This window comes from Gracilinanus agilis, chromosome 3, assembly GCF_016433145.1.
Source record: "Gracilinanus agilis isolate LMUSP501 chromosome 3, AgileGrace, whole genome shotgun sequence".
Lineage (NCBI taxonomy): Eukaryota > Metazoa > Chordata > Mammalia > Didelphimorphia > Didelphidae > Gracilinanus > Gracilinanus agilis.
This window is the reverse complement of record NC_058132.1, coordinates 164816252-164829187: the sequence shown is the minus strand read 5'-3', so window position 1 is coordinate 164829187 and position 12936 is coordinate 164816252. Positions and strand designations below refer to the sequence as shown.

Below are 12936 nucleotides of genomic sequence, written 5' to 3'. Positions count from 1 at the left end.
CTTCTCCCCCTGGAACTTGTCCTACCCATTGTCTAGCTCTGATTTCTCAAAAAAAAAAAAAGGAAATTGTACCAGCTATCAGATCATTTCTGTAAAGTGCATGGCAAACTTCCAAACAGAATGTCAGGCTGAGGGAAGTTTATAAAGGGGAGAGGGGCTAGGAAGAGAAAGAAAAGGCTATATTTGGCAATTGTTTTTCAGTTTCACTGTAATCAATAGCAGTTATACAAAGTGCCCAAACAAACTTAAGGACACACACACACACAAAAAGGTTAAGGTTGAGGGTCAAGGGATCATTGATTGACCTTTATAGGAAAAGATCCTTAACAATGTGACTGCAGTGCTATCTACTTGGTCTTCTTTACCCCAGGGACAGTGCCATCTCCTTCTCACATCCAAGCTAAAGGGTAGGGGATAGAAAACCCAAAAGGTAGATGAAGACAGAAGGATCATTTTCAAAAGAATATCACATCCTCTCATATTTGTAGCAAATGTCACATCTCATCCACTAAATTCCCACTCCAATGGCTCACCCAAAAGAGGAAGTGACTCTGGGTTCTCCAAGATCATACTGGCAGAGATTTAGTTTTGGCATTTCCTGGCAATGGACATTGCTTCTGTTATCTGGGAATCAACCTGCCCAAGTTCAAAGAGGCTGACCACAAGTTGATTTTTTTTTGGTCTTCAATTAATTGCAGAACTATTTATTAAGATGTAAAGGGATTGTCATGTATGTTGGTACAGATATTGACAAAATCATGGATCTTCTGAAGTATCAAAGGAGCAAGCGTCAAATCCAGATTTCCTAAAAGTGTCTCATGAAGGATGGAGATACAGTCACTTGGCATTAAGGACGAGCCAGCCAGGTGGTCTCTAGTGTGAGCCTAGACTCAGGAAAACTCATCTTCTTAAGTTCAAATCTGGCCTCAAGACTTTTACTAGCTGGGTGATCCTGGGCAAGTCACTGAACTCTGCCTCAGTTCCTCATCTTTAAAATGAAATGGAGAAGGAAATAGATAACTACTTCGGTATCTTTGCCAAGAAAATCCCATGCAAGTCATAAAGAGTCAGATATTACTGAAACAACTAGACAATAATAGAAATAAAAGACAGTCTGTGCCCTGGAGTTTGAGGGGGATGGCAGAGAGAAATGCTCAAATTATGGGCCTAAGTTATTTGTGCCTAGAAATAACTAAGTCACTTAGAACTGAGTTTCACATCATCCTAGAATGTTATGCATCCATGCTCTGCCCAAATATTGCTGAAATGATTTGTAGGTAAAAGCTCAAGTGTAAGACTATCTTGGAGTAAACATTGTCTTCTGATGGCTTCAGGAGAGGGAAGAGAATACAGCATTTATTGAATAATTTTCTTGGAACATAACCTCATTAGCTGTAGTGTGATAATTAGATTAAGTCTACACTGCCCATCTTTAGATTTAATCACCAAAGGTGAGAACACCTCAAATTCTGGGAGGTCTTAACCCACTTGTGCTAGAGTGAGTGATGAATCAGAATTGAATGACTGCCCCCTAGGCGTTCTATGAGAAACTTCTATTGTGATTGGACACTCAAGCTAGGGGAAGGCACAGGAAGTGACACATAAGTGTCCCTTTAAAAAGAGAGAGTTGAGTGAGTGAGAGGTCTCCAGTTGAAGAGGGTGTCTGGTGACAGACCTCTTCTGGTTCATGGAGGAGTGTTGGAATGCTGAGACCCTGGTGAGACTGCTTTAAATATCTTCTTTGAATTCCACGTGGTGAGTTTAAAGACTGTCTGAATCTTCCTGAACTTCTCTTAAGAGGTTTCTTTTAATAGACTCTGTGAATGTGATTTTGCTTCATTCATCTCTGGGCATCTGGCCCTCTGACTCTCGGCTGAGGGTTAATTAGATCTACCTGGATTAATTAGAGGATCGTAGTAATTTACCTACTGTGTTAGATTCTTATTTCCTTATTTCCTCTCTCTCTTATTAATTGTAAATAAACTTCCATAAAAGTCAATTTTGACTTGAGATTATTCTTAATTAAGGATTGATAATAGTTCAATCCTCTGGTGACCATCTTTTAATATATTGAACCCAAAAAAACCCTTTTCCCCCCCTTACAGAAGTACTTTAGTATTTCTTGACTTTTTTTAAGGCTGTGAAACATCTGTCTCTTCCGAGATAAAAGACAGAGATTGGTTTCAAAGGTATCACTTCAATGCAGAAGTGGCTCAACATCCAAAACTGATTTAATACTCATTTTAATGGGTGCCTGCAATGTATAGGTCACACATTTCAGTGATGGGATTATTTCTACTCTGGGAATCTGAAGTCTGATTTTGTCATATTTAAATATATAGAGGGTTTTAAGGTGAACCTGACACTTGTACCCTATTAATTCAGGTTTAGGGATCAAATGAGGCACTGGTGAGTTATATTAAATAGATAACAAAAGGAGATTTATTTAGCTATAACATAGCCAGGATACAAAAGAGCATAACTTCTAAAGACTCAGTTCCACTCCATCTGGTTATCAAAGTAGAGGGCAGTGATTTGGGTCAATTATTATGTGAGTAGAACTTTTATGCCCTTTGATGACCAGGAAGCTGTAAAAAGAAAAATTTAGGTATTATAGATATTAGAATGTGTGGCCGCCAGGAATCAACAATTCAGGTTGATTCCGTAATTAAATCAGACCCAAGTCAGCATAGGGTTGAGGAGTTTATTTACAATCTGGTAGGTAAAAAGTAGGAATAAAGAAAAAGGGAGAGGCTAGTCCAGACCAAAGGCCTGGACGGAGAGAGAAGGTTAAAAGGCTAAATAAATGAAGCTGTAAGCCACAAGGCCCAACAGCCAGATAGGCAGAGTTTAGAATTGGCCCAGCTAGGCCAAGGAAGCCAGCCTAACTTACCCACGTGACAATATAGAGTGTAATCTGTCTGTGGTCTCAGGAGATGCTTCTGCTCCCAGTTCGAGACAACAACTGCCCCACAGGAAGTTCACTAACTTACTTAAAGAGATTGTGTCTTTCATCACTTCCTGTGGTCCACCTCCAATTCAAATGGACAAATGGCAGGTTCTACATTGATTTGGACTGCCCAAAGGGCAGTCCCTTATTCTTGATTTGTTACTTATTGTCACGTGTGGGTAACTCGTCTCCCCTCCCCACTAAGGGAGGTGAGAGTGACATCATTAGCACGCCTGGGTTGAGTGGATTTTTGACTATTAATGGGCTCGAGCTAATTCTATTTACACAAAGCTATGTCAAGGGAAACAGGGACTAATCTGGACCCAGAGATAGTTTTGTTGCCTTTTAGGAAAAACTAATCCTTGTTCTAGGTTGGGGGCAGAGGAGGAAACTGATGGATACTGGTTCTATCATGAAGGATGTCTAGATACAACCCATAGCCCAGAACTTGCAAGTCTTTGGCTTATATAGGCCAAGTTCGACTTCAGAAAGTCTCAGTTTATCATTCTCTGATTTATCATGCTCCCACCCAGAATTCCCTATGGAAAATTTCAGAACATACCTTGTGTCTTGATTTCCACAAATGTGTACAACAGAGGGCCTAGCTCCCATGCAAACCTTCAAGGAAACATATACACATTAATTGATTACAGGAAAACCTTTATCCCACCCAATAGAAAATGTAGCAAATGTAACTACAAATGTAGAAAATGTGACAAAATAAACAAAAAAGTCATAGGATCATATAACCAATTCAGAAAATACTATGGACTCACAATAACTCACAAGCATTCTCCATTCCACCATCCTCATTCTTCATTGGGTTCCATTTTACACAGCATCCTAAAGCATTTCAGACTTGCAACACCATTCTGTTTGGATTCCCATCAGAAGGGAAACACACTCAGAACTAACACACTGACAGTCCCTCTCTTCACATTATACCTTCATCATAAAAATAACTTATAATAACAGTGGTGAGCAAAATCCAGGTGCTTTTCTCCCTTGTATCATGGATATAATTCTAAAATGTTACTCTTCCCAACACCAATGACTACATACATGATCTCTTTTTAAAGAATAATTAATTAATTTGTTTGTTACATTAAAATTTCCCACCTCTCCTCCCCTCTCTGTACTAGAGAAAGCATCATAAATATATATACACTCTTTGATTGTTGGATAACTACATTCCAGGATGGTACTACCCAGATAGTACCCTTCTTTGGTTTAAAAATGGACTCTTGAACTTGGGGCTCCTACAGAGGCAATCCTCAGGAATTCTCATAAATCAGCTATGGTTGAGAGGTTTAATCTGTTTCCTGTCTATATATAGACTTAAAAACTCAGCATCATCTAGGATCTCTCCTTTGCAGTCACTTAAGTGAGCACATACATGTTTGCCTTTGTAATGTGTTTCTACCTCAAAGGCAGGCATTAATAGCTCTTAGAAGTAACTTTACTTATGCCCAATCTGCTGTATACTCAGATTCTTTTTGAAAGAAAGTAAAAAGAGAAAAAGAGTTCTTGAAAATGACTTATTTTTTAATATTAATACAATTGGTTCTTCCCTAACAGTTTACTTCACAACAATGGGAATCAGCCAATTCATTCTGGAGGCATTCTCTAGTAATGGAACCCATCTTTGAGAAGGTGAAACTGGTTTTGGTAAAAGAAACAATGTATGAATGAATGAAAAAGCATTTATTCAGTGGTTATTATGTGCCAGACACTGTGCTTATTGCTGGAAATATAGATTCAAGCCATTAAGACCATCCTTACACTCAAGGAGAAAATAATCGTAAAGGAAAGACCACCATAGGGGAGTGACAGTCAGGGAGGAGTGTTTTGGACAGTTAAGTCAGAAGGAATAGAAATTTTAGTTATTGGCAAATAATTGATATGTATTTTCTAGTAATTATATTGTTGCTTTCATCTCTGTTCTCAGGTGTTCTCAGACAGAACTGGAAAGTGGGATTGGGTCTAAGATCAAAATGAGATAATTGAGAATGTCCTCTTATCTCCTCTATCAACTTCTGTTAGTCCTCCTTCGTAGTCCCTTTCTTACTGAGACTAGACTAAGTTGTCAGAAAAAAGAAATTACCCTTTCTCAGTGTATTTGCATATTAAGACCCTCAAAGACCCCAAAGGATTAAATTAAAAATATAAGATTTTTTTAACGTTCATTCCCCGCCCCTTACATGTAAAAACAATTTTTAACATCCTTCTTTTGAAGTTTTGATTTCCAAATACTCTCCCTTCTTCTGACACTCCCTCACTCATTCACTCCCTGCCCTCCCCACTTCCTAAGATGATAAGCAATCTGATATAGATTTTACATGTGTAATCAAGTAAAACATTTTTCTACTTTAGTCATTTTGTGGAAGAGATTTTGAATAGAAAAAAAATTGAAAAAATGAAATATAATGTGTCTCAGTCTGTATTCAGACTCCATTGATTCTTTCTTGGAGGACAGATGGCATTTTTCATCATGAGCTTCTGGGATTGTCTTGAGTCACTGCAATGCAATAAATAACTAAGTCATTCACAGCTGTTCATCAAGAAATATGGCTATCACTATTTACAATGTTCTTCTGGTTCTGCTCACTTCACTTCGCATCAGCTCATGTAAATCTTTCCAGATTTTTCTGAAATCATCCTGCTTGTCATTTCTTATAGCAAAATAGTATTCCATAACTATCATGTACAATGTAAATTTTAGGGTCAATAGCAGCCAGAGAGTTATTAGGGACAGAGAGTTGTTTCTCAAATCACACCAGTATAAATTATGTTCATCTGATTTGCAGGACTCTGAAAATTTTGTTTTCCTCCCCAGATATTGTTCTATGAGAGAGGAAACAACAGAAGGCTCAAAGATGTACTCTTAGGTCAACCTGAGCCAATTTTTATCAACGGTTACCTCTTTTAACAATATGACTATTTTAGGGTAGTCTGGCTCCAGTCTACTGTAGTTCAGGCTTTCTAGACTTATTTGATATTATACCTCCTTATGTGCTATCCAGGTGAGCCAAACTGGCCGTACCTACTATTCTCCAAACTCCATTTCCCAATTCTATTCCTTTTCACAGGCTATCTAATAAGATATAGTGAGAAGGGAATTGAATTCCAGGCATACAACAACAACAACAACAACAACAACAACAACAACAACAACAACAACAACAACAACAACAACAATAATAATAATAATAATACTCTATCCCTTCGGGGGCAGCTGGGTAGCTAAGTGGATTGAGATCCAGGCCTAGAGATGAGGGGTCCTAGGTTCAAATCTGGCCTCAGACACTTCCTAGCTGTGTGACCCTGGGCAAGTCACTTAACCCCCATTGCCTAGCCCTTACCACTCTTCTACCTTGGAACCTATACATAGTACTGATTCCAAGATGGAAGGTAAGGGTTTTATATATATAATCTTTTCCCACCTTCTCCTTTTAGAATCCTTAGCATCCTTCAAGGCTAATCTCAGATGTCATTTCTTTTATGTGTTCAGATTCACTAAATAGTGCTTTAATGGACCATAAAGGAAGCAGTATGCCTTGGACAATGCCAGCTGCTTTCTTATATGTTGGAATGAATCAATAATAATTGGATACAGTGCTCCATTTTTTGTTCCGTTTTTTTTCCTATTCTCTCCACTGAAGGGTGTTCTTTGGACAGTAATGCTTGAATCCCTGAGGGCCATGCCATTGTTTCCTGACACTTTACTAGTCATAGACCTTCACTCAAATAGTTGCTCTTAATCGTGGAGACATCCAATAACAACTAAAGCCCCATAAGGTCTATATCCACTGATAGCATACTCCCTACTGAAAATCCCAGACTTTCAACTGCCCTTTCATATACATTAAGTACCCCTTCTTTCGTGTCACAAATTTCCTTTCTACCTTATGTGGATATCACCATGTTTTCAGTAATATAATCCTATTGGATAGTGCATTTGCATTTGTATTAGTCTTCCCTGATGAACAGTGCACATGGTTGGCTACCACAAAACCATTTTGGCAGGTAGCATTCAACTTAGTGTTTGGTAAAATACGTTGGTAAACTACTTGTAAGAGAAGGGGAAGGAAATAAGCATTTATATAATGCCTACTATGTGGAGACATTGTGATTTTTACAAATAATTTCTTTGATCCTCACAAAAACCCTCTGAGGTAGGTACTATTCTTATTCTTCTTTTATAGTTGAAGAATCTGATATAAACAGAGGTTAAATGATTAACTAAGGTTACTCAGCTATTAATTGTCTGAGGCCAAATTGGAATTCAGATCTTCTTGATTCCAAACCTAGCACTCTGTTCACTGTACCATCACCATCTGCAATCCATTGAGTTCCATGTACCTAGTCTCAAAATTTATCACTGATAGCCTACTTTGAAGTCAAGAAGTGAAATTTGGTAATGGATAATAAGCCTCTCTGTTATTGAGTTCTTTACTGAAAAATGCAATAGGTTTGTGGTGACTATTTTTCTGTTGACATTCTGGTTCAGACTTAAAGCAGGACAATCCAATGATTCAGACTTGAGGATTAAAAGGCAATGAGTCATTTTGAGGCATACAAGATATGGTGGAGACCTGCAGTTGACTCATTTGTTGCTCCTGAGGAGTTGTACATCCTGGCAAGACCAGCCATAGAAATCCAAACAGCCTGCAGTCAAGAGTCAAGGCTGCCCTGGTTGAGAAATATTAGCCACAAACACTGAAGGACCTAATATCTCTTAAGAAAACTGAAAACCATTCCCACATCTTTGCCAAGAAATCCCAAGTGAAGTCCATAAAGAGTCAGTCAGGACTGAAATGATTGAACAACAACAACCACCATTCAACAATTTATGAGTGAAAATTAGACTCCTACGATTTACTCCTCTATGGCCCTACCAGGAATAGGAAAAACATCCACTTTCCAGGCTTATACTAAACAACTTTTTGAAGAGTTCAACTCTATTGTCCTGGAATTGAATTTTTCAGATGACCAAAGAATAGATAATGCGCAAGGATCAATCGTGAATTTTACTAGCATATGGTCAACATTTAAGAAAAGTTTTAAACTTGTGATATTGAATGAGACTGATGTCATGACCTATGTAGAAAATATAAGTAAAGGTAATGGGGTCACCAGGGATATTAAATAAAACTAGGTGATTGTGAGTACACACACTGAGATTTATGAGAGACTAGACCTGGACATGAAGACTTGAACAGCCCAGCTGCTCCTAACTGACAAAGGACAGTTAGCCAACTGTCACTCTGGCCAGAGGCTTTGAATTCAACAGACAAGGTAACAGGATATAACTGGGTTTAATTATGAACAACTAAAAGGTGGGATAGGAATATCTACTCTAAAACCTTAAATCTAATGACATAACCCACAGGAAAAGGAAAGACTTATTTCTATACTAACTTAGTAATCTAAACTGACAGGGCCTAAGGAGCAGTGGAGTCTCTGGGTGACTGCCTCAGACCTGGAACCTGCCAGGCTTGAGCAGCTCAGCTAGGGGCTTTTGGCTTTGGAATTCTCACTGCAATCCACTGATGATCTCTGGATGCCAAGAGCCAAGGTAGTCTCGGGTACCAAGTAGGGAGGGTTTTGCTTGAAACGCTGTCCACCAGATCTCAAAACTTTCTCCTCTTTCTTGGTACAGGACTGTTGATCTTCTCTCTCTGCTAGATGCCACCACTCAGGATCCCAGGGGAAAATCAGGATACAGGATGTCCTTTTACTCTGAATGCTCCCAGGGCTAACCACAGTTTGTGTTAACCCCCAATGGAGTCCTTCCCAGAGCACAAGTCACTTCTTCCTGCTCCCTCATTCCATTCTGGAATTCCCAGTTCCAGCTCCTTCCTGCTAGATACATCTTAATACCTAATCAATAACTAATCTTATCTTCCTCACAACACCTAGGATGATCAGAATGTCCTGAGAAGAGTAAGAAATTTACTGACAATACCAGGTTCTCCCTCAACTGTAATTATCCATCAAAGATCATCCCCACCTGCAGTTTTAGTGTACAAGATTCCAGTTGGATCCCTTAGCACCAGAGCTAATGCTTCTTTGCTTGGAATATATCATAGAAGAAAATGTTGACATACATAAAGAGGAATGAAAGAACCTGCCCCTCTTTCTTAGTGAGCACAAACATGGCTTTTGGGAAGGTGGCAAAGGAAACAGTACACACCTGCACAGGCTACACGCTCAAGTCTGACATTACCAACATTCAAGATGAAGTGCTAAACTAGGACTTTACCACAGCATACAAGAATATTATGGAACTGAAAATTCTGAAGGGTTTGACTTTGTAGGATGCCCTGACAGAGATACATTTATTTTTATATTAAGGTCAAATTTCCACCTCCAGTTCAAATGCATTTACTAATCAAAATAGCAGACATCGAATATGAATTTGTTGTTGGCACAAATGAGAAGATTCAGCTAAGTTCCATCAATGCCACTTTTCAAGTCACCAGAGATTTGATTTGACAGAGGTCTAACTTTCAGGTCCTTTAGTTAAAGTAATTTTCAAGCTTCTAGTGATTATTAGAAAGCAAAGAACTCCTACTTTTGACTCTTTTGGTGAACTAGTGCTCCATGGGTTTTGTAAATAGACAAGAAGAATTGGAAATTTTAAATTCCAGGTGTAAGGAACTAAAGGACATGTTGTATTTGCTGTACTGTTTAGAGTGGAAATATTGAAAAAAAAATACTTCACAATTTGCCTATAATGTGTCCATCATGTGTTGGACTTTGGTCGCAGTTTAGGTTAAGACTTTAGCCTTGCTGCTGCTATGATATAGGGAGAAGAGTATTGTACTTCCATCTCTATCTGGACAGTTATAGACAATAACAAGATTTGTATCTCCCAACCTAATATAAGCAAGCTTTCAAATGAAAATATTATAAAAATTAGGTTTACATATAATCTATAATAATGTTTTATTTATTGTTATTGGATTTATGATTGAACATAAATGTTATATCATTAAAAATGAATCATTTAGGAACCATAAACAGCAACAAAACCAACTTTATTAATAAGAAATTAGATATGACTAACAGGATGGTGAACTAGACATTTTTTCCCCAATCTCCATGACCTCTCAAACCTCTTTAAAACAGAAATGATACACCAAAGATAAAGCATGTTTCCATGCCTGCTGTGGGCTGAAACCTAGAAACACCAATACAGTTGTCAGGGAAACTAGCTTTTCTGCTGATGCTAGGAAAAGTAGGTTCTGAACTGCTGGTGACTGGCCAGAAAACCAAGGAACAAAGGAAGTAGTATGTCACCAAAAGAGGATACTGTATATGTGGAAACCTGTTCACACTCTACCAAGCCTGAGTAAAGAACATAAGATCTAGCTGGGGCCAGCTCTGACCACTCAAAAATCAGCTGGAGCAGAGACTTAATCTGTAGAACCATGAATTTTCCAGTGTGGGAAGAAGCTGAGAGCTTTGACAGCTCCCAAGGGAACTATAATCAGAGGGGAGTGAGTCAGAAGTGAATGATAAGGGGAAAAAAAGGAAAGGGAAGGAAAATGAAAGTACCAAAGATTCCCGGAAGAAGAAATCTCAAGGCCTAAAACATAAACAGATAAATCAACAGGAAAAAACAGTAACAACAGAAGTAAATATGACCTCTATATCCAATTAAACAAGTTCAGGCATCTATGAATAAATACTGTAAAACAAAGAACACAATCCAATGTCTGATGAGAAAGAGGACCCTTTGGAATTTGGGGAGGACCTGGAACTAAAACACACTGTCCCTGAGTGACAAATGAGAATTATGAGAGCAGAATTTATGTCCTGTACAGCAAAAAATGAGGAAAATAGAAATATTTGTCTCTGCAATTCCATGCCTCACCAAAAAAAACCAAGAGAGAATAAATTGAAAATGAAAATTCAGAGAAATGAAAGATAAATTAGAGGAGAAGAAAAAACAATAATATTAAAAGAAAATATGTTCTCTATAAAAGCAAATATAAATCTAAAAGACAGGATGTATAGAAATAATCTAGGAATCATAGATTTCCCATTAAACATGACAAGGAAAACAACTTTAATGTCACAATGAAGGAAATAATAGAAGAGAACTGCCCAAAACTTCTGAACATAGAAAATGAAATTCCAGTTGAAAAAATTCACAAATTACATACAGAAAAAAGCTAAAACTACAAATTCCAAGACACATAGCACTAAGTTTAACGATTTAATTCAGAAACAAGAGATTCTATAAGCCATCAGGAGAAGAACCTTTAAATACAAATAAAAGAACATTCACATAACATTAGACTATTCCACGCCCACAACAAAAAGGAAAAGAAAATGAAATGTGTTCCAAAGAACATTGGAGCTCTGGATACACCTAGCATGACCTATCCTATAAATCTGAGTTTAACTACATAGGACAAAATATGGGCTTTCAATAATAACGGTTGAAATATTTTTGGAAAGAAAACCAGAACCAAAGGAATTATTTGCATCTCAAATGTCACAGACAAAAGATAAAGACTCAAAATATAGACTTAACAATGAAATCTTAAGTCATGAGTAGGTCAAAGATAAAATAATGGAAACAATAATTATGTAAAAGAAAAGGATAATGATTAAAAAGCATGCCACAGGGAGCAGCTGGGTAGCTCAGTGGAGTGAGAGTCAGGCCTAGAGACAGGAGGTCCTAGGTTCAAACCCGGCCTCAGCCACTTCCCAGCTGTGTGACCCTGGGCAAGTCACTTGACCCCCATTGCCCACCCTTACCACTCTTCCACCTATGAGACAATACACCGAAATTAAGGGTTTTAAAAAAAATACTGATTAAAATTTAAAAAAAAAAAAAAAAGCATGCCACAATCTCTGGATAATAGCCAAAGTAGTGTTCAGGGGAAAATTAATGTCCTTACAACCATATGTTTGCAAAATAGAAAAAGCAAAGATAAGTGAACTTAATATATACTTCAAAATTAGAAAATAAGTAAACACAAAAGATGACATATTAAAAATTAGAGGGGGAATAGATAAATTAGAAGCAAAAAAACTGCATGAATGATAAAACTAATGGTTCTTTGAAAAGACTAATAAAATTGATAAATCCTTAGCTAGTCTGATTAAAAAGAAGAGAGTAGAAAACCAAATCATAAAATAAAAAGGATAATCAGAACATAATTTATATGCTAACAAAACTGAAAACAAAAAAGAAATAGAGGAATACCTTCAAGAATATAAAATATTCAAACTATCAGAAGACCAGATAGTTTTTGAAAACCCCTATCTCAGAAAATGAAGTAGATCTAGTTAAAAAGGAATTGCAAAAGGAAAAAAAACCCTCCAAAACCTGATACATTCACAAGAGAATTGTATCAAACTTTTAAAAGAATAGTTAATATCCATACTTCACAAATTATTCTCAAAAGTTGAGAAAGTATCCTACCAAAATCACTTTATGAAACAAATCTCTTTGTCAGATTAATACCTATCCCACCAAAAGATAATACACAGAAAGGAAATGATGGGCCAACGTCATTAACAAACATTGACTAAAAATTTTAAATAAAATCCTCTCAAACAAATTAAATGATTTATCCAAATATCATTTATTATGACCAAGTAGGCTTTATATCAGGGATGGAAGAATGGTTCAATATTAGAAAACAATTAATATAATTAAACATAAAACTAAAACATCCAAAACCATACAATCATCTCAATAGACTCATAAAAAGATTTTGACAAAATATGATACTCTTTTTTTTTTGCTAAAAAAACCTACAAAGAATAGGAAAAGAAGACTCTTTTAAAAATATCACAAAAAGCATCTTTTTAAAACCAAAAGTAAATAAAACCAATGCAATCAAGATTAGAAGGGAAGCAACAAACCAGGAAAAAAATTTATAACAAATTTCTCTGATAAAGATCTAATTTCTCAAATACATAAAGAACTAAGTCAAATGTACAAGAATCCAACTGATTCC

At 37.0% G+C, this 12936-nt stretch overlaps 1 pseudogene; it reads left to right on the top strand.

Annotated features, from left to right (window-relative positions):
- Nucleotides 1-7784: 7784 nt before the first annotated feature.
- Nucleotides 7785-9448, top strand: LOC123241304 (annotated as a pseudogene).
- The last annotated feature ends 3488 nt before the right edge of the window (nucleotides 9449-12936 follow it).